Source organism: Pan troglodytes, chromosome 12 (assembly GCF_028858775.2).
Source record: "Pan troglodytes isolate AG18354 chromosome 12, NHGRI_mPanTro3-v2.0_pri, whole genome shotgun sequence".
In the NCBI taxonomy this organism is placed as follows: Eukaryota; Metazoa; Chordata; class Mammalia; order Primates; family Hominidae; genus Pan; species Pan troglodytes.
This window is the reverse complement of record NC_072410.2, coordinates 76048081-76070429: the sequence shown is the minus strand read 5'-3', so window position 1 is coordinate 76070429 and position 22349 is coordinate 76048081. Positions and strand designations below refer to the sequence as shown.

Here is a 22349-nt window from a genome sequence, read left to right as displayed (position 1 = left end):
CCAACAGGTGGTTTTTCACCCCTTCCCTCCCCTCTTCCCTCCAGTAGTCCCCTATGTCCTCATTTTTATGTCCATGTGTACCCATTGCTTAGTTCCCACTGATAAGTGAGAACATGTGGTCTTTGGTTTTCTGTTCCTGTGTATATTCACTATAATGACCTCCAGCTGCATCCATGTTGCTGCAAAAGACATGATTTTCGTTCTTTTTTATGGCTGCATAGTATTCTGTGGTGTATATGTACCAATTTTCTTTATCCAGTCCACTATTGATGAGCATCTAGGTTGATTCTGTGTCTTTGCTGTTGTGAATAGTGCTGTGATGAATATGTGAGTGTATGTGTCTTTTTGGTAGAACAATTTATTTTCATTTGGATTTATATCCAGTCATGGGATTGCTGGTTCAAATGGTAGTTCTGTTTTAACTTCTTTGAGAAATCTCCAAACTGCTTTCACAGTGGCTGAACTAATTTGCATTTCCATCAGTGTAGGCGCATTCTACACTGCACTGGCTTCTACAGTGTTGAAGCATTCCCTTTTTCCCACAGCCTCACCAGCATCTGTTATTTTTTTGACTTTTTGATAATAGCCATTCTGACTGGTGTGAGATTGTAACTCATTGTGGTTTTGATTTGCATTTATCTGATTAGTAATGTTGAGCATTTTTTCATGTTTGTTAACCGCTTGTATGTTGTCTTTTGAGAAGTGTCTGTTCACGTCTTTTGGCATTTTTTTAATGGGTTTTTGTTTGTGTGTGTGTATTTTTGTTTGTTTTTGTTTTGAGATGGAGTTTCACTGTTGTCACCCAGGCTAGAGTGCAATGGCACCATCTCAGCTCACTGCAACCTCCACCTCCCGGGTTCAAGCGATTCTCCTGCCCCAGCCTCCTGAGTTGCTGGGATTACAGGTGCCTGCCACCACGCGTGGCTAATTTTGGTACTTTTAGTAGAGACAGGGTTTCACCATGTTTGGCCAGCCTGTTCTCGAATTCCTGACCTCAGGTAATCCACCCATCTCAGCTTCCCAAAGTGCTGGGATTACAGGAGTGAGCCACCACACCTGGCCACGAGTTACTTGGTTTTCGTTTTCTGAATTGTTTTAGTTCCTTATAGATTTTGGACATTAGACCTTTTTCAGATGCACAGTTTGTGAATATTTTCTCCCATTCTGTAGGTTGTCTGTTTACTGTATTGATAGTTCCTTTTGCGGTGCAGAAGCTCTTTAGTTTAATTAGGTCAATTTTTGTTTTTGTTGCAATTGCTATTGAGGACTTAGCCATAAGTTCTTTCCCATAGCTGATGTCCAGATGTTATTTCATAGGTTTTCTTCTAGGACTCTTATAGCTTGAAGTCTTACATTTAAATCTTTTTTTTTTTTTTTCCCAAAGACACAGTCTCCCTCTGTTGCCCAGGCTGGAGTACAGTGGTGCAATCTTGGCTCACCACAACCTCCACCTCCCAGGCTCAAGCGATTCTCATGCCTCAGCCTCCCAACCTAGCTGTGATTACAGGCACATGCCACCACGCCTGGCTAATTTTTCTATTTTTAGTAGGAATGGGGTTTCACCATGTTGGCCAGGCTGGTCTTGAACTCCGAGCCTCAAGTGATCCACCCACCTCAGTCTCCCAAAGTGCTGGGATTACAGGCATGAGCCACTGCACCCAGCCCCTTATATTTAAATCTTTAATCTATCTTGAGGTAATTTTTATATATGGTGAAAGATAGGGGTCCAGTTTGAGTCTTCTGCATATGGCTAGACAGCTATTCCAGCACCATTTATTGAATTAGGGAATCCTTTCTCTGTTGCTTATTTTTGTTAACTTCGTCAAAGGTCAGATGGCTGTAGGTGTGTAGCTTTATTTCTGTCTGTTCCATTCCATTGGTCTATGGGTCTGTTTTTATATCTGTACCATGCTGTTTTGGTTACTGTAGCTTCCTTATAGTATAGTTTAACTCAGGTAATGTGATACCTCAGCTTTGTTTTATTTGCTTAGGATTGATTTTTTGGTTCCATATGAATTTTAGAATGGATTTTTCTTTTTTTTTTTTTTTGAGACGGAGTCTTGCTGTGTCTCCCAGGCTCTGAGTGCAGCGGTGCAATCTCAGCTCACTGCAACCTCTGCCTCCTGAGTTCAAGCAATTCTCCTGCCTCAGCCTCCCGAATAGCTGGGATTACAGGAGCCCGCCAACCATGCCCAGCTAATTTATGTAATTTTAGTAGAGATGAGGTTTCATCATCTTAGCCAGGCTGGTCTTGAACTCCTGACCTTGTGATCCACCCGCCTCAGCCTCCCAAAGTGCTGGGATTACAGGCGTGAGCCACTGGACCCGGCAGGATTTTTCTAATTCTGTGAAAAATGATGTTTGTAGTTTGATAGGAATAGCATTGAATCTGTGGATTGCTTTGGGCAGTATGGCCATTTTAATGATATTGATTCTTCTAGCTCATGAGCTTGGAATGTTTTTCCATTTGTTTGTGTCATCTCTGATTTCTTTCAGCGTGTTTTGTAGTTCTTGTCCAGCTCACATTTTATCTTCATACTTTGAGTAGCCTCCTTCCATGAATGGATCATCCAGTGGCCACACTTAGGTTCTCCTATGAAGATTTTTCTTGTATTGTACCTCAGAACCATCTCCATATTCTCTAAATAATAATAATGATGGTCATAAATTGAATAGAAGTCTTTACTAGATGAGGAGGAAAACCCTAAAACAAAACATGAACATAAAATATTTTTAAAAGGAAGACATACAAACAGACCCTATAACAAAATAAGATGACAGAATTAAGGCCTTATGCCACAGCCAGAGTTGAAAAATAAAAAGCAGAAAAAAAGTTTAAAAACAAGGAATTAAAGCCAAACCTAACTTTTATCAAAATAAATGTAAAAGTGATGAAAGAATCTAACTGTTAAGATATCAGATTGTAATATAAAAGATACTAGAAACAAATGCCAATACAACACTTAAGTACATTTTATATATTCATCCATTAGAATATATAGCTGTCAGAATGATAGAAGAATTACATATGTGTGCAGAAGTTTATGTATCCATATGGAAAACACAGGAAGCTAATAGTACTGTTTTTCTCTGGAGTGGGTGTAAAGGTAGAGACTTAACTCTTTACATCCTTATGGCAGCCTTCGAATACCTTTTAACTCCCAGTTCCCTTACCTGGGGGTGTGTATCCTAGAATCCTTGACCCATTAGAAAGTATATTGTAGACATCATACTCTTTACCCTTTAATACTACACATGTACTTCATAAGAACAAGCATGCTGTCTTACCCAAGTACAGCTATCAAGTTCAGAAATTCAACATTGCCATAATACTTTACAGTCCATATTTCAATTTCATTTGCTGTTTTATTGGTAATTTTTTTCAGCTCCATGATCCAGCATAGGATCATATGTTGTATTGCCATAACCTCTAATCTGGAGTAGTTCCTCAGCTTTTCTTTGTTTTTTATAATAGTAATATATTTGAAAAATACAGGACAGCTAAAGGATAGAGTATCCTTCTATTTGGGTTTTTCTGATGTTTCCTCATGGTTAGATTCGGGTAGTGCAGTGAGGGTTGAAATGCTGTAAGTGATATGTATTGCAGGTATACATCCAGATGCACAGAATGTCCATTTGCCCCTTATTGGTGATGCTAATTTTGATCACTTGGGTAAGATGTCCAGTTTCTCCAGTGTATTGTTATTGTTTTTCCTTTTGCAATTAGTGGGTAATTCGTGAGGAGAAACTTTGAGACCTTGTTGACAATTCTGTTCCTCATCAAATCTACCCCTCCTAGGTTTAGCATCCTTTGACGATTCTTGTCTGAATAAATTTTTACTAGGATGTTTCCAAAATTGTGATTGTTCTAACTCCATTATTATTTCTGTATTAATTAGTCGTCATTCTACTGTAAGGAAGAGGTTTCCCTTTATCATCAACTTCGAGTAAGTACTTTTTTCTGAGCCATTTGAATATTCCTTACTAGATGTGGTGCCTCTTTACCCCAATTACTTAAGTTTGTATTTCCAAAGAACAAGGGTGTTTTCCTGCATAGCCATAGCACAATTACCAAAATCAGAAAATTAACATTAATACTTTACTATTATCAAATCTTTTTCATATTTTGCTAATTGTTTCAGTAATATGCAAAAAAAAAAAAAAAAAGTCTGATCTGGATCCACTCTGGAGTAATATTACATTTAGTTCTCATGTCTGTAGTCTCCTCTATTCTGGAGCAGTTCTTCAGCCAGTCTTTCAAAATGCCAAGGTTATGGGCCAGTTATATTTTTTTTTTATTTCAACTTTTATTTTAGACTCAGGGAGTATATGTGCAAGTTTGTTACATGGGTATATTGCGTGATGCTGCGGTTTGGGGCACCATTGATCCCGACACCCAGGTAGTGAGCATAGTACCCAATAGGTAGTTTTCCAACCCTTGCACCTTCCCTCCCTCCCTCGTCTAGTAGTCCTCAGTGTCTATTGTTCCCAACCCATAGACTTTTTATAGAGTAACTCTTAATCTGGGTTTTTCTGGTATTTCTTGATGATTAGACTGAGCTTATACATTTTTGGCGGGGATACCACAGAAATGGCATTGTTCTTTTCAGTGCACCGTATCATGGTGTCATTTGTCCCATTACAAGGATGTTAATTTTGATCACTTGTATTAGGTGATATCTGCTATATTACTCTACTATAAAGTTTCTAATTTTTTACGTTAAGTTAATAAGCATTTTGTGGGGAAATACTTTCAGATGATAACTATTTTGTTTCTCAACAAACTTTCACACACTCATTTTAGCATCCAGTGATATTTCTTGGTGGAATTAATTGTTACTCTGGTGTTGCCAAGTGGGGATTCTTCCAATTGTATTATTATTTCTGTGTTTATTCTGTGGCATTCTACTATAAGGAAAATATTCTACTAAAGCCTTGGAATCAGCCATTTCTCCAAAGAGCCTTAGTTTCTTTTAGTGGAGAATGGTTTTTAGAAACCATGATCTGAGCCTCCTGGGTTGTCATTGCTTTTAGGCCCCTTTGACAGAAAGAGCTAGGAAACATATATTAGAAATCACAAGTTTTACTGATATCTCCAGTTCCAGTCCAACCCTACAGGGTTCTTCCTTGCCTTTTCCTATTCCTTACTTTTATCTTCTTCCACAGTCAAAACCCTGGCACTCAGCATTATCAGTGTATTTGTTCATTCACAAAACTGTGAATGTTTAAAGTGTTAGGTATGTATGCCTTTTGTAATTAAAAATAATTTTAAGTTTAAAAAAAAACTCTGGGTAAGCCCACAGGAGTATTACACATGTGAATGTCATTCATTAATATGTTATTATAGAAAACAGCTTGGGAATTTCTGCGCGTGTACTGCTTCCTAGATAAATTAGGCAAATGAGCAAATGGTGCCACTTTTTCAATTCAGACAGCATTTATTGGACTTCTACATTGTTCTCATCTCAGCCAGACTGCTGTTATTGGTTCCACAGTTTTTGCTCATAAGCAAGAACTTGATACAGAACCCATCAAATTAAGGCCGGGTGCAGTGGCTCACGCCTGTAATCCCAGCACTTTGGGAGGCTGAGGCGGGTGGATCACCTGGGGTCAGGGGTTCAAGACCAGCCTGGCTAACATGGTGAAACCCGGTCTCTACTAAAAATACAAAATTAGCTGGGTGTGGTGGCGCACACCTGTAATCTCACCTATCAGGAGACTGAGGCAGGAGAATCGCTTGAACCCGGGAGGTGGAGGTTGCAATGAGCCCAGATAGCACCACTGCACTCCAGCCTGGGCAATAGAGTGAGACTTTGTCTCAAAGAAAACAAAACAAAAACATCAAATTAATGTGGAAGTGTAAAAATAAGATTGACAACAGGAACAAGGAAAATATTTTGAAAGAATAGTAACTAAAGGGAGAAAAGCCAACTGTAGTGGCTTACGCCTGTAATCCCAGCACTTTGGGAGGCTGAGGCGAGAGGATCATTTGAGCCCAAGAGTTGAAGACCAGTCTGGGCAAGATGGTGAGACCCCATCTCTACAGAAAATTTAAAAATTAGCTGGGTACAGTGGCATGCGCCTGTTGTCCCAGCTATTCTGAAGGTTGAGATGGGAGGAGTTCCCTTGAGCCTAGGAATTCAAGGTGGCAGTAAGCTGTGATCATGCCATTCCACTCCAGCCTGGGTGACAAAGTGAGACCCCTTCTCTTTAGAAAAAAGAAGAAGAAGAAGAAGAAGAAGAAGGAGACCAATTCAAAAGCAATGATTTTAGCAAAAAAAAAAGAAAGAAAGAAAAAAGAAACTAGACTAAGGCCCTGGGAGAATGGAAGTCAAGGAACAGATTTGAAAGACCTAATAATTAAAGATTTGACAGGACTCAGTTACTAAATGTGGGAGGAATGAGAAGGCCTTGCCTGAATCATTGGGTCTCATTTAGATTGGTAATAGTAGGTCTCTCCACCAGATGGCAATGATGCTCTTTTCTTAGTTTTTAATTTGCCATGCTAAGAGATTTGCAATTACAGCAATTTAAAGATCAGATAGATAGACAAGTTTCTAACAACTGCCAGAGAAACTTGCTAAACAACAGTAAAAAGCCTGAAAGAAAATAGGTATATAAACACACTTGTGCATATACATATGGAAATATATATATAATTTTAAAACATGAGTATGATTAAACTATCAAGAGGTAATGATTATCTTCTGAGGCTAGAAAAAAGGGAAAGTACAAATTCAAAAAAAGTGCTAATGCTTGCCCTAGGAATATCCGCTATTCCCTCAGGGTCTAAAGCCTATGCTTTAAAGGGTATTGTATGCGTGGAAGACAGAGCCCAGGACTTGAGCAAGTTGAGGAGGTTAGATCAGAGATATGTGCCCAAAGCATGGAGCCCTGAAAAGCAGCAGTTTCAGTGTGTTTACTAGAATATCCCCTCACATATGCTGAGAAAGACAGTGAGAATACTTTTGTATCTTGGCCTTAGCCCTGGGAAGAGTGGGAAAGAAAAAAATTGGAAACCTCTCCAAAAACTTAAGCACAAAGATCCAATGATAGAAAATATGACAAATAGGCCAGGCATGGTGTTTCATGCCAGTAATCCTAGCACTTTAGGAAGCCCAAGCAGGAGGATTGTTTCAGCCCAGGAGTTCAAGACCAGCCTGGGCAACATGAGACCCTGTCTCTGCAAAAAAAATTTTTTAATTAGCCAGATGTAGTGGTGTGCACCTGTAGTCCCAGCTACTCAGGAGGCTAAGATGAGAGGATTGCTTGAGCTCAAGATGTTGAGGCTGCAGTGAGCCATGGTCACACCACAGCACTCCAGCCTGGGCAACAGAGTAAGACCCTGCCTCAAAAAAAAAAAAGCCAAGCGCAGTGGCTCGTGCCTATGGTGGCACACACCTGTAGTTCCAGCTACTCGGGCGGCTGAGGTGGGAGGATCACTTGTGCCCAGGAGGTGGAGGTTGCAGTGAGCCATGATCATCACACCACTGCACTGCAGCCTGGGCAACAGAGTCAGACTCTGTCTCAAAAAATAGATATATTGAGTTAAGATAGCTCATAACAGTCTCTTTGTGATCTTTGTTGCATCTATATTTGAAAAAATAGAAGAAATGGATAGTTTCCTTGAAAAAACAATAATTGAAACACCAGAATGAAGTGGTTTTATAGGCAAGTTATACCAAAATTCTAATAACAGCTAATTCCAAACTTGCACAACTTTTTCAAACAATGAAAAAATGAGAATACTTAAAAGGCTAATTACCAAAACCAAGCAAGTATTATAAAGAAAGGAAAATGACAGGCCGGGCGCAGTGGCTCATGCCTGTAATCCCAGCATTTTGGGAGGCCAAGGCAGGTGGATCACCTGAGATCAGGAGTTCGAGACCAGCCTGGCCAACAAGGCAAAACCCCATCTCTACTAAAAATATAAAATTTAGCTGGGTGTGGTGGCACGCGCCTGTAATCCCAGCTACTTGGGAGGATGAGGCAGGAGAATTGCTTGAACTCGGTAGCGGAGGTTGTAGTGAGCCAGGATTGCACCACTTAACTCCATCCTTGGCGGAAGAGTGAAATTTCGTCTCAAAAAAAAAAAAAAAATGACAGGTAATTATCACTCATGAGCAAAGACATTAGAAAAAAAAATGAAATAGAAATTGAGACATGAACAATAGAAGGAAAAGGTCTGATATATACCCAAAGTTCCAGAAGAACTTATTCTCTCTACGTTTATATATATTTAAAATTTTTCTTTTTCTTTTTTGAGATGGAATCTTGCTCTGTCACACAGGCTGGAGTGCAGGGGTGCGATCTCGGCTCACTGCAACCTCTGCCTCGCGGGTTCAAGCTGTTCTCCTGCCTCAGCCTCCCAAGTAGCTGGGACTACAGGTGCCTGCCACCATGCCCAGCTAATCTTTGTAGTTTTAGTAGAGACGGGGTTTCACCATATTGGCCAGGCTGGTCTTGAACTCCTGACCTTGTGATCCACCCTTCTCGGCCTCCCAAAGTGTTGGGATTACAGGCATGAGCCACCACGCCCGGCCTAAAATTTTTCGTAACACACCTGCTCTACCACATGTCAAAGCATATTTTAAAGCTGAAATATTGAGACGATATTCAACACAAAAACAGACCAGGAGTAGATAACTACATATATGTAAAAGTGATATATGACAGGTAGTATTGTAGATCACTAGGGAAATTCGTCAGTAAATTCAAACTGGATTCCTATCTCTTAACCATACGTGCACACACACAAAAAAATCAAACCCAGGACTTAGATGTAAAAGACAAAACCTTTAGAGAACAAATATGAATGAGGTTCCATGTTTCAAAATTAATTTTTTTGTGGTTTTCAACTTTGTTTTTGCTTCCTCTTCATTCACTTGAAAAACCAACTTCCTTCAGTAATACTCATTCAACATCATTTTTGATGAGATTAATATTTGCCAGACACTTTGAAACACCAAGGATACAGTAGTGAGCAAGACAAGCTCTCTTCCCTCACAGAGCTTACACTGAGGTGGTGACTATGCAAAGGTACATAGTAACCAAGTAAACAAGATGTTTACAGAGTGTGAAAAGTGACAGTGAGTGAGGAGTGTGGTCAGAGTAGGCCTCTCTAAAGCAGAGACATTAGAGTTGACACTTAAAAGATCAGACAGAATTGAGCATTTCAAGAGGGAAGGGTGTGCATAAGAACAGAGGGAGAAATGTCTTTATGGGGAGATGTGAAGTGTGTGTTGTGTGCCTTGAAAACTTCCTTGGGTCTTGTAATACCCACTGCATTTTTCAAGTCCTTTCTTACTGCCTGCTCCCACCTCTGCTGAGATAACTGATATAGCCTACTTCATATTATTGTTTTTTACTGTCACCAAATCTGTCAATCATATGTTTAATATTTTCTGCAATTTTTATATATAAATTAGCATGAAAGTTTTAACATAAAAGCTTAGGAGCAAGCACAAACCTATCTGTGCCAAAAGAGGGCAAAACAAAATAAAAGTTCCTAAGAGAAGATAAGCTACACAAAGTCATAGTTTCGGCTTCGGCGTTTTGGAAAGTATACAAGAATACCCTTCTAGAAAGTCAGCAGGCAAAGTAATGAATGAGTATTGGGGAGCATAGCACTTGCTTTGGTGTAGGCATGTGGCCAGCCTGTACCGTAGACCATGTACTGACCATTCACTGGTCATGTACCGTGGACCATGTACAGCAGCAGGAATTTGCCTTCTAAACTCAATCTTAATTACCCCCAGCTCTCAGGAATGGGTCAGAGAAAACATGTCTATAGGATGAAATGAGTATCTTCAGCTGATCCAAGCTGTAAGGTGTGGCGGAGAACACATGAATTTTACCAGGACATGATCTAGGCAAGCCAAATACAGATAAACTTGGTCAGGTTCAGATTTAAAAAATGAAAAAGGATAATGGCAGCAAGCATGTTGGTGATGATAGCCCCCAGTGTACCTGTCTCTTAAGATTCACTCTAGTATGAACTGATTATATCTACACCTGGTGCAGCTGTCACCTTTGGATTTCCCTAAACCTCTCTTCCGTGTTGAATGTCCTGTTTCTTTATCACTATGTCTTTCTTTTTCTTAGTTTCCTTAGGTTTGTTTCTTTTTCTTAGTTTCCTTAGGTTTGTTTTGAGGCAGGGTCTTCTCTGTTGCCCAGGCTGGAGTGCAGTGGTGCAATCACAGCTCACTGCAGGCTTGACTTCCCTGGGCTCAAGCATTCCTCCTGCCTCGGCCTCCCAAGTAGCTGGAACAACAGACATGCGCCACCACACTCGAGTAATTTTTTTTTATTTTTTGGTAGAGACAGGGTCTCGCTATGTTGCCCAGTACAGTCTTGAACTCCTGGGCTCAAGTGATCCTCCCACCTCAGCTTCCCAAACACTCCATTGTTTTCCTGGAGCACATCCTCCAGTAAATTCCTGATCAAGGATACATGGAAGGTAAAATTTTGAGACCTTGGATTTCTAGAATTTGTCTTTATTCTACTCTCATGTTTAATCGATAGTTTGGTAAGTTATCAAATTCAAAATAAAAAGCACTTGCCTTCAGAATGTTGAAGGCATTGCTCTATTATCTTTTAGATCCCAGTGTCGCTGTTGAAAGAAGCCATTGTGATTTCAGATCCTTTATTGCTCCCACCCCCCTGGAAACTTGTAGCATCTTTCATTCATCCTCAGTATTTCATGATGACTTGCTTTAGGGTAAGTCTATTTTCATCCAATATACTGAATACTCAATAGGCCCTTTTAGTCTAGACACCAATGTCCTTTAAGAAAATTTTCTTAAAGTAGTATGTGACTATTTTCTCCCCTTCAAATTTTCTGTTCTCTTTCCAAAACTCCTTTTATTCAGATGTCACACAAGTTTTCATCTTTTCCCTACCACTCCCCTTGTGTGCATGTGTGTTTGCAGTTTCCTCTACTTTATAGGAGATTTCCTCACTTTATCTTGTCACATGTCTGTAGTGTTTCATTTCTTCTATCTTGTGTATTTATAATGTCTAAGGTTTTGCTGTTATTATTCTATGATTTTTTAGAGTATTCTTGTTCCATGGGTATACTAGCTTCTCTTCTGCCTATGAGTATATTAACAGTTTTTTTTTTAATTGAGCTGTATGGCCCAGCATGTGATTTATCTTGGTGAATGTTCCATATGCTTGAAAAAAATACAACAATCTTGCTCTTGTTGGATCAGTGTTCTAGAAATGTCAATAGGTCAAATTGGTTAATGCTGTTTTACGGATTTTTTTCCACTTGTTCTATCAATTACTAAGACAGACGGATTAAGTCTTCAACTATAGTAGATTTTTCTGTTTCTCCTTGCAGTTCTTTCAGTTTTCATTTCATGTATTTTGAGGGTCTTTTTAAAAATGCGTACACATTTAAGATTTTTATGCCCTCTTTATGAATTAATCCTTTATCATTATTAAATATCCCTTATTATCCCTGGTAATATTTTTTGTACTGAAGTCTACTTTGTCTGATAGTAATATAACCATTCTGGCTTTCTTATAATTAGCGTTTTTATGACACATATTTTTACATGATTTTACTTTTTATCTATGCCTTTATGATTAAAGTGGGTTTCTTGTATACAGCATATATTTGGGTATTATTTTTTATCCAGTCTGACTTTTAGAAAAAATTCAGCCTGTCTATGAAGTGTTTAGATTATTTTCATTTAGTGTAACTATTCAACGGTTAGGTTGAAATCTAATAACTTGCTGCTTGTTCATTTGTCCTACCTGTTGTTTGTGCCTGTTTTCCTCTTTTTGTGCTTTCTTTTGGGTTGAGTGCTTTTTTTTTTTTTTTTTTTTTAGATGGCGCGTCAGTCTGTTGCCCAGGCTGGAGTGCAGTGGCATGATCTCAGCTCACTGTGAACTCCGCCTCCTGGGTTCAAGTGATTCTTCTGTGTCAGCCTCCCAAGTAGCTGGGATTACAGGCATGTGCCACCACGCCCAGCTATTTTTTTTTTTTTTGTATTTTTAGTAAAGATGGGGTTTCACCATGTTGGCCAGGCTGGTCTCGAACTCCTGACCTCGTGATCCGCCTGCTTCTGCCTCCCAAAGTGCTGAGATTACAGGCGTGAGCCACCACGCCCAGCCTAATGTTTTTCTTGACTCAGTAAGATTAACAACATCTGCTTGGGTATGGAATGTGTCTTCAGGACTCACCCCTCTCAGGAGTCACAGTCCTGTGCAGCCTGCTATTCAGTATCAGAAAATACTTTCCAAATATCCCAGTTTTCTAGCTGCTTAGGGCAGGAAGGTAAATCTGGTCCCTCACAGTCAGTCATGGCCATAAGTGGAAATCGATTATAGTTTTTTAAAGTTTTCATCTTCCTGTAGAGTCTCTATTACTCCAAGTTGCTGTGTTCTGTTTGTTTAGCTCTCTGTTTGTTGTTAGAGGTTTTCCTCAGATATCTGGTCATTTCTTGTTGTCTGCTCTTTCTTTTCTTTTTTTCTTTGTTTTTCAGGTCTTACTCTCTCACCCAGGCTGGAGTGCAGTGGCACACTCATGGCTCACTGCAGCCTCAACTTCCCCATCTCAGGTGATCCTCCCACCTCAGCCTCCCAAGTAGCTGGGATTACAGGTGCATGCCACCACATCCAGCTAATTTTTGTATTTTTGTAGAGATGGGATTTCACCATGTTGCCCAGGCTGGTCTCAAACTCCTGGGCTCGAGCAGTCTGCCCACCTTGGCCTCCCAAAGTGCTGGGATTACAAGCGTGAGCCACTGCACCTGACATCTTGCTCACTCTTAATAGAGTGGGAGGACCATTGGGTTGTTTGAAAACTGCTTGTATTGGTGGTCCAGTTGACCATGAGTTTAATGTAAGGCAGAGTTTATCAACAGTGACACTAATGACACTAATGATATTTTGGACTGGATAATTCTTTGTTGTGGGAGGCTGTTGTGCATTATAGGATGTATAGCAGCATCCTTGGCCTCTATCAACTAGATGCCAGCAGCACACCTCCACCTCCCACCCCCAGTTTTGTGGCAAACAAAAATGTCTTCGGGCCGGGTGCAGTGGCTCACGCCTGTAATCCCAAGAATTTGGGAGGCCGAGGCAGGTGGATCACCTGAGATCAGGAGTTCGAGACCTGCCAGGCCCACATGGTAAAAACCCATCTCTACTAAAAATACAAAAATTAGGTGTGGTGGCACGCACCTATAGTCCCAGGTACTCAGGAGGCTGAGGCAGGAGAATTGCTTGAACCTGGGAGGCAGAGGTTACAGTGAGCCGAGATCGTGCCACTGCACTCTAGCCTGGGCGACAAAGTGAGATTCCTTCTCAAAAAAAAAAAAGTCTCCAGACATTGCCATATTCCAGTTGAGAAACACTAATATAAGAGTGTCTATCTAGGATGTTTGTGAGGAGACTCTTGAAGTCGTTGTGTTTAGGTGTTTCATATTGAGATAGTCATATTCTCCAGAAAATAGCCCTGTCATTTACCTTGCCTGAAGGATAAAGTGCAGGAAGAGAGCAGGGAGCCCGAGTAGTCAATACACATACCTTCACTTATTCTCCCTACTTTAAGTACTTCATGCCCGCCCTCAACTGTGCCTGGTGTTCCTTCACCTAGAAACCATCTTTTTTCCCCTCTCTGGAACCTAAACCTGTAGACATTGGCCAAAGTGTGGGAGGAGCAATCAACCAGTGATATAAAGTGGGGGAAAGGAGAAATCCAGGAATTCACCTGACTCTCAAACAACCTTCATTCAACCAGTCTTCCTTAATCCAACATCCCAGTTTACGCCACTTCTAGAGATCTCATCAACTCTTGAGCATTTTGACAATTCTGGAGTGCATATTGAATTTGTTCTTGTATTTACTTAATGTCCATTTACAACTTGGTTTTTCAAGCCTGCAACCCTCCAAAATTTGGCTCCTTTGATATCTTTTTTCACATCGTTGTCCTTAGAGTTTATGCTAGCCCCACACCCCCCCACAAGCATTTTATATAGTTTTAGTGGGAACCCTTGGGAAGGATAAAAATTAAATGTGTTTTGGCCGAGTGCTGTGGTTCACGCCTGTAATCCCAACACTTTGGGAGGCTGAAGCAGGCAGATCACTTTAGGTCAGGAGTTTGAGACCAGCCTGGCCAACATGGCGAAACCCCATCTCTACTAAAAATACAAAATTAACGGGACATGATGTTTCACGCCTGTAGTCCCAGCTACTCGGGAGGTGGAGGCAAGAGAATTGCTTGAACCTTGGAGACAAAGGTTACAGTGAGCTGAAATCATGCCACTGCACTCCAGCCTGAGCAACAGAAAGAGACTCTGTCTCAAAAAAATAAAAAAAAAAAAATAGGCCAGACACTGGCTCACGCATGTAGTCCCAGCACTTTGGGAGGCTGAAGTGGGCAGATCACTTGAGGTCAGGAGTTTGAAACAAGTGTGACCAACATGGTGAAACCCCATCTCTACTAAAAATACATAAATTAGCCGGGTGTGGTGGCACACGCCTGTAATCCCAGCTACTCAGGAGGCTGAGGCAGGAGAATCACTTGAACCCAGGAGGCAGAGGTTTCAGTGAGCCGAGATCACACCACTGCACTCCAGCCTGGGCAACAGAGTGAGAGTCTGTCTCAAATAAATTAATTAATTAATTTAATTAAATTAAAATAAAGGGTGTAGGCATGTATCAGTTCTAAAAAAAAAAAAAGTCTATTTCATTCTCTTTTTCCAGAAGTGTCAATTTCATATGCTTTTGAGACTTTTGTCACATTTCCAGTGGTTGCCAGACATTGACTGTTACTTTGGAATGTAGGGTGTCAGGTGGAAGGTGATAGATATAACCTTCCTTCATTTTCTTCCCATCCTTCCTAATGTGTGGCCTATAGATAATATTGCAATTAGACTTTGACACAGAAAGGAGACACTCTAATTAGTAGAAGAAGTAGTGGGGACAAAAACAAGCAAAGGCATGGAGGTGGGAATAGAGAGTGAGATATAACAGAGGATATAGGACATTAACCTGATTGAAGTTGAAGTTCATGTTGAAGGGTCATGGGAGATATGAATATAATAAATAGATTAGGTGGGACCAGATTACAACACCTAAAATACTGGATCGAATAACTCAGATTGGATCTGGGAAATAATAGGAAAGTACTATGGACTTTTTTTGTTGTTGTTTGTTTTTTCAGATGGAGTCTTGCTCTGTTGCCAGGCTGGAGCGCAGTGGCATGATCTCAGCTCACTGCAACTTCCACCTCCCGGGTTCAAGCAATTCTCCTGCCTCAGCCTCCTGAGTATCTGGGACTACAGGCACACGCCACCAGCTAATTTTTGTATTTTTAGAAGAGACGGAGTTTCACCATGTTAGCCAGGATAGTCTCAATCTCTTGACCTCGTGATCCACACACCCTGGCCTCCCAAAGTGCTGGGATTACAGGCATGAGCCGCTGTGCCCAGCTGGACTTTTCATCTGAGAAATAATCTGATGAAAGTAGGTTTAATCTAATAGCTCTGACAACAGATGGACAAGAATAGGGAGAGAGTAGAGTCAAAGCAATTTTATAGGAGACTGTGGGTGAAATCCAGATAGGAGTGATAAGGTACTAGGCCATAGTGGACGAGGTGGGCATGGAAAGGACAGATCAAAAAGTCATGGATGGCAGGCGGAGTGTTTTGGGCCTATAATCCCAGCACTTTGGGATGCTGAGGCAGGAGGATTGCTTGAGCCCAGGAGTTTGAGGCCAGCCTGGGCTACATGGGGAGACTCCATTTATACAAAAAATTAAAAAATTAGCCCAGCATGGTGGCACGCTCCTGTGGTCCCAGCTACCCAGGAGGCTGAGGTGAGAGGATTGCTTGAGCACAGGAGGTTAAGGCTGCAGTGAGCCATGATTGCACCATTGCACTCCAGCCTGGGTGACAGTGCATGACCCTGTCTCAAGGAAAAAAAAGAAAAAGAAAAAGTCATTGATAGCCAGGCCTGGTGGCTCATGCCTGCAATTCCAGCACTTTAGGAAGCCAAGGTAGGAGGATCACTTGAGCCCAAGAATTCAAGACCAGCCTGGGCAACATAGTGAAACCTAATCTTTGTTTTTTTGTTTGTTTGTTTTAAAGGCATTGACAAGGAAATTTTTATTGGATTTGTTACCTCCAGCCAATATAGAAGTTAAATAGATGTCAGCCAAGCCTATGGAAGCTTGTGTTGGATGACAAATCTAAACATGAAATAAAATGTTTCATGGCTTGTTTCTGTGGCAACTAACCAATGTTAGATGTGGCAAGAATTGTGCCCAGTAGAGCATCACATGATTCTTTAGTGCATATTGGAAAGTCAGTTATTCATTAGAGAGGCCCACTCAAGGCAACTCAAGAAAAGGGAAAGAGAAGCTTTTGTAAATCCACAGAGTGATCTTTCTGGAATGTAAGGATTCCTGAATAGGAACAACTGGCCCTCTTGGATTATAGAACTGGAAACTATCAGGGGAACCAGCCCCCAATGTTTCAGTGTAGGTTCTTTTCTATTTTCCCTAAGTGTCAGCCAGTGTGAGAAATAAAGAGAAAGAGTACAAAGAGAGAAATTTTACAGCTGGGCCTCCGGGAGTGCCATCACATATTGGTAGGACCGTGATGGTGACCTTGAGCCGCAAAACCAGCAAGTTTTTATTAGGGGTTTTAGAAGGGGAGAGAGTGTACGAATAGGGAGTGTGTCACAGAGATCACATGCTTCAAAAGGCAATAAAAGATCACAAGGCAAATGGCAGAGCAAGCTCACAAGGACAGGGCGAAATTAGAATTACTGATGAGGTTCCATGTCCTGCTGGGCACGCATTGTCATTGATAAACATCTTAACAGGAAACAGGGTTCAAGAGCAGACAGCCAGTCTGACTAGAATTCGCCAGGCTGGAATTTCCTAATCCTAGCAAGCCTGAGGGCACTGCAGGAGACCGGGGTGTATTTCATCCCTTATCTTCAACTGCATAAGACAGACACTCCCGGAGCGGCTATTTTAGAGACCTCCCGCTGGGAATGCATTCCTTTCCCAGGGTTATTCCTTGCTGGGAAAAGAATTCAGTGATATTTCTCCTATTGGCTTTCTGCAGGAAGAGAAATATGACTCTGTTCTGCCTGGCCTCACAGGCAGTCAGACCTTATGGTTATCTCCGTTGTTCCCTGAAAATCACTGTTATCCTGTTCTTTTCTAAGATGCCCAGATTTCATATTATTCAAACATATGTGTTTTACAAACAATTTGTGCAGTTAATGCAATCATCAGAGGGTCCTGAGGCGACATACATCCTCAGCTTACAAAGATGACGGGATTAAGAGATTAAAGTAAAGACAGGCATAGGAAATTATAAGAGTATTGATTGGGGAAGTGATAAATGTCCATGAAATCTTCACAGTTTATGTTCAGAGATTGCAGTAAAGACAGGCATAAGAAATTATAAAAGTATTAATTTGGAGAACTAATAAATGTCCATGAAATCTTCACAATTTATGTTCTGCTGTGGCTTCAGCTGGTCCCTCCGTTTGGGGTCCCTGACTTCCCGCAACAGGAAACACTTTCATAATATTGCTTGTGCTTTTTCATTGAACACATCTTGTACAAGGCCCCCTAGAGGCTATTCCAGGCCTTGAGGCCACATGACCCTTCTGGCTGCCTCTCTGCCTGCATTTTCCCTCTTGCTTTCAGTTCAGATGACTGAAAGAGAACTAGGGCCCAGCTCCACTTTTCAAGACAGGGTGCAAGTTACACATAACTGAGTGGCCAACTACGGCAGGGGATAGGTTGTGGGGAGCGGTGGGGTGGGGGGCTTACAAAGCAATGTTTATTCAGCAGGGACCATGCATATGGCAGGAAAATGTACCTACCCAGCCCCAAATGAAACATTTGCTTAGTTAGAAAGGAAACTGGAACTTTTTGGTGTACAACTTTAACTTTTGAAATTGGTATCAGGTACAGAATCCCCATGTTACCTCACAAAGCCACAGTCCAGGTGAAAGTGTGAAAAGACTGTGGGATTGGCTTACTGTGGTTATTCCTGTGGTTTATACCTCAAACTAACAATTCTCCCTGAATCCCACATCAAGTGTGCTGCCTGCTGAGTCATCTGGCCTCTTTGACAGCACCCATCAGTCTTTATAAAGGCTTAAAGAAAGGGGCTGGGCGCGGTGGCTCACACCTGTAATCCCAGCACTCTGGGAGGCCAGGGTGGGTGGATCACGAGGTCAGGAGATTGAGACCATCCTGGGTAACACGGTGAAACCCCGTCTTTACTAAAAATACAAAAAAATTAGCAGGGTGTGGTGGCAGGCGCCTGTAGTCCCAGCTACTCAGGAGGCTGAGGCAGGAGAATGGCGTGAACACGGGAGGCAGAGCTTGCAGTGAGCCGAGATTGCGCCACTGCACTCCAGCCTGGGAGACAGAGCAAGACTCTGTCTCAAAAAAAAAAAAAAAAAGGGTGCAGTTTGCAGGCCAGTGGACTAATGCACCCTCACCATATAGCCCCACAGAAATTGGTCTGCCATGGAGCTCTAAAGAACTCATAATTTCTCCAAAAGGACCATCTTTCTACACCTATGCAATTGTTCAAGATCAAGGGTCAGCAAACTGTGGTCCACAGGCCAGTTGCATATTTATGCACATAAAGTTTTATTGGAACATAGCCATAGCCATTTATTCACATAGTGTGTATGGCTGCTTTTGTGTACAATGGCAGAGTTGCAAAGCCTAAAATATTTACTGCTTGGCCCTTCAAGAAAAAGTTTCCTGACCCCTGTTTTAGTTAGTTCTGGAATGATGAGCATGTGTGGAAAATCCTCGGGTTGATGCAGAAGCTTAGTGGCTGCACAGTAGTGATACATTGTTTTCCCAGGCTATTTTATTGTTTCTTAATTTCTTAATCACTTTGTGGATTAAATTCATGGCCAGAAGTAACTCAGACATCTCTAAGGATTGTCCTATTGGCATAAACTAAAGCACGTATTATTCTACATTCATAGATTAAAATATTAAGTAATTTGATCTAGATGATTGTTTACAGTTTAACGCAAATGCACTCAGTCTGTTCTGATTATTTACTCAAGGATTATATTACTACATTCTCTCAAGAATAATAGTATGTAATCATTTCCTGTGGGATCTGCAATGTTTGGGCCTTCCTTCAAATTCAGTTCTCTGATTTGTTTCCATGACATGGAGTTGGCCTTTAGGTTATGTGATTGAGGTTCCTCAAACAGGATGTTAATTTTCCACTCTTCGTGGCAGGAGAAATATAGTCTAATCTCACGATTTAGTGAGCCAAAGAGCTGTATCTCTTTTCACACTATCCTTCTTTTATAAAATAAATGTTAATTTTGTTTCTTTGTGCATCTTTTGGAACAAACTTGTATTTTCAAAGTGCTCACCCCATACTCAGGTGAGCATACTTTCTAAGGCAGCCCATTTGGAACAAATGAGCTTTAGCCAAGAGTTTAATGATAAAAATATATTGCTTGCAAAAGCTCTAATTTAGCACTCTGGTGCCTCCCACATGGTTTTGCCAACAAACTCATCTTTGCCTGAAATATAGGCTCTTCGAAGGCAGCTGCCACTCTCTCTTCAAGATGCGAGGGGGAAGAGAGCTTGAGGCTTTTCATTGTGAAGGACCCTCCACCCCCGTGTTCCTCCTACAGGCTCCTGATTCACACAGCACAAGTTGAGAAACAGGGAAATGGAATCTTCTTGCCCAGGCATGCAGCAGCTAAGTCCTTTGAATCAGAGAAATGTGTGTTCATAATCACCAAGTTTGAAATGCAGAGCCATCACTGCTGCTGGAAATCTGAGGCTGGTTCAGAGCCAGGCCAGCTGCTCCTGGGGCCCTCTTCTACTTAAGAGGCAGTCTAGTCTGTGGCCTAGCCTGTTCAAGGTTGCTTTTTCCCCAGAGCCCTGGTACTCCCTCTGTCAAGTTTCCACTTATCTTTCTGGCCTATCCAGGAACCCTTCTCTGAGTTCTCAAGGACTGGCTAGGTGTCCTGCCTCACAGTCACCTACAACCTGCATTTTCCTCATCATAACTTTGAAATTGCTACTTTGCCTATCTTCGCATGGGCTCTTCCTCCAACTACACTGTGAGAGCCTTAAATCCAGAAACCATGTCTTTTTTTTTTTTTCAAAGAGACTCTTAGATGAATTTGCCAGGACTAAAATACAGAGTTCCTTGTTCCCTGTATATAGCCCACTATAGAAATCCAATGGTTTTTGAATGAAAGGATAAATGAGTGAATGAAGGGACTTCGGATCTGGCTGGGGCAGAGACTGTGGAGCTAGAAACTTAGGTTGCTTTCCCTTTCTTCCCTTCCCATCCCTCCTCTTCCAAAACCCAAGTCTGACAGGCTGTGAAGCACCTCTATATACGACTGATGGAGCTTTAATTGTTCACCCAATCTTTAGAAAAGATCCTTTTAATTCAGCACTGTGCCCGAAGTCCAGGCACTTAGCTCTGGATGCCCGACTGCAGAAAATACCAACAGCCAGTAGAAAAACTGCACCAATGCTGGGGGTCCTATTTTAATTATTCTAGAAAAATTCACTTTTTGCTCAGTGTTTGGTTTCATTTGGGGCTGACCTCCTTTCTTGCAGGCCCTAGATTCGTGAAATCTATATTAATCAGCAGAATAATATTAGCCAATTCCTTACCTCGTTTTTCCTTCCCCTCATTTGGACAGCTAGCCTGGTTTGTACTCCTTATCTCAGAGGTGAGATGTGATAGTAAGAGGCAGACAAATAAAAGTATGTTCCTGGCTTTTGGATTCAGAAGTTGCCCTTATGGGAAGGAAAAAACAAACAAATGTGGCATAGATAAAATATTTGGAAGAAAAGATAACAAGAGTAGAAAAGAGTTTCTTAGGGGGAGGAAGTGAATTCGTGGGAAGGTACAGAGGGCAGAGATGTTTCTGGATCCTGTGTGCTACTTCACCCTGGGAAGGTGACACAATTGCAGATGTTTTTGTGAGACTTGGGAGCAGAAAAGACACGTTCTTTGCATCCTCAGTGAAGCCCCAGAGAAGAAATGGGTGCATAATGGGTCCCCACTGAAGAGAACGTAGGCAGATGTGCAAAGTTTTCCATGCCCCAGTGAGAAAGAAGCATGTCTCTTCATGCCCAAGAGCACATCAGAGAAATGGAGAGTGCTCCTGAATCCAAAAGGGTCACACAGTCAAGAGTGAAGAATGTCTCAATAAATACCAGTGTGGAAGAATGATCTTAAGGACCACATCCTTCACTCTCTCTCCTTCCCCCCTCCCTTTCTGCACATCTTGCATCTCAGAAGCCCCCTCCCAGAAACTAGATACAACTCCAGGGGAAGGTGAGGTTGAAATCCACAAGTTCACTGAGATAAAGTTTCTGACAATGCAAAGAAAGGGAGGCTTGAAATCAAAATTAGTTTCTATTTCTTACATAAATGTCTGGACTAGAATTGTGTCCACTGCTCAGATCTTACTTATATTCAGGGATGACATATCTCATGGAAGAACAGGGCTCAACTAGCCACTTAAATGTCTTCCTAACAAATGTTAAGGTTCTAGAAACCAAATGGTGGGTATATTATCCAACATATGCCGTGAAAGCAGAGCCAATCCTGGGGGAAAGCTTCTCTCCTAATGGTAAGGTGTCCATATTCTCTGCCCCAAGAACCAAGACAAGTGATCTGACAAGTGTGAAGACTGCTTTTCAACATGAAAAAGAGTTTTCTTAAACTCAAGCATGATATTAGCTCTACTTTGAATATCAGTTACGAAAATTCATAACGAGCTGAGGTATCTTCACTAACGTTGCAAGTTAATTTCTTGTATTCATCACAATGACATTTTTGTGTATTTGAAAAGTAATCCATATGGATGAGCATATTTTTCATTCACTCTACAGACGGAACATGCACGCTGGTTTGCAGATCCCTTGCAGTGACTCTACAGCTCCCAGGAATCTGAGGTTCACAAGGTGAAACCTACCAGGCCAAACAATTTAAAATTGGTTTTGTTTTGAAAATCCAGTAAGTATGATGGCAATGTCTTGCAGAAATTCCTCTTTTAGTATTCCAGTCTGTGGGCTCTGGCAGAAGTAATAGTCTGCTGCAAACCGATCACTCTTTTTTGTTTGCAAAGTCTTCATACCAGCTGAATCACAGCTTGCTTTTCACTTTTCGTAACACCTTGCAACATCGCAAAATATTTGCTGGAGTTTGTGAAGGGCGGCTGCAGAATTAGTAAACTGAAAGGAGGCCTTCCTTTACTCCCACCCCTGTCAGCACCTTCTGTTCTAGCAGACCGAAAGGCAGCTTGAGAACTCTGATTGCTCCTCCAGATTATGACAATTCTTG

The 22349-nt window shown here is 41.4% G+C and overlaps 1 long non-coding RNA gene across 1 annotated transcript in view; it reads left to right on the top strand.

The window, feature by feature from the left end:
- The first annotated feature begins 1368 nt into the window (after positions 1 to 1368).
- LOC134807917 (uncharacterized) overlaps positions 1369 to 22349 on the top strand; it is a 35872-nt gene continuing 14891 nt past the window's right edge. The window contains exon 1 of the long non-coding RNA XR_010149537.1: positions 1369 to 22022. This is a non-coding gene — a long non-coding RNA (uncharacterized LOC134807917). The remainder of the gene's footprint in view (positions 22023 to 22349) is intronic.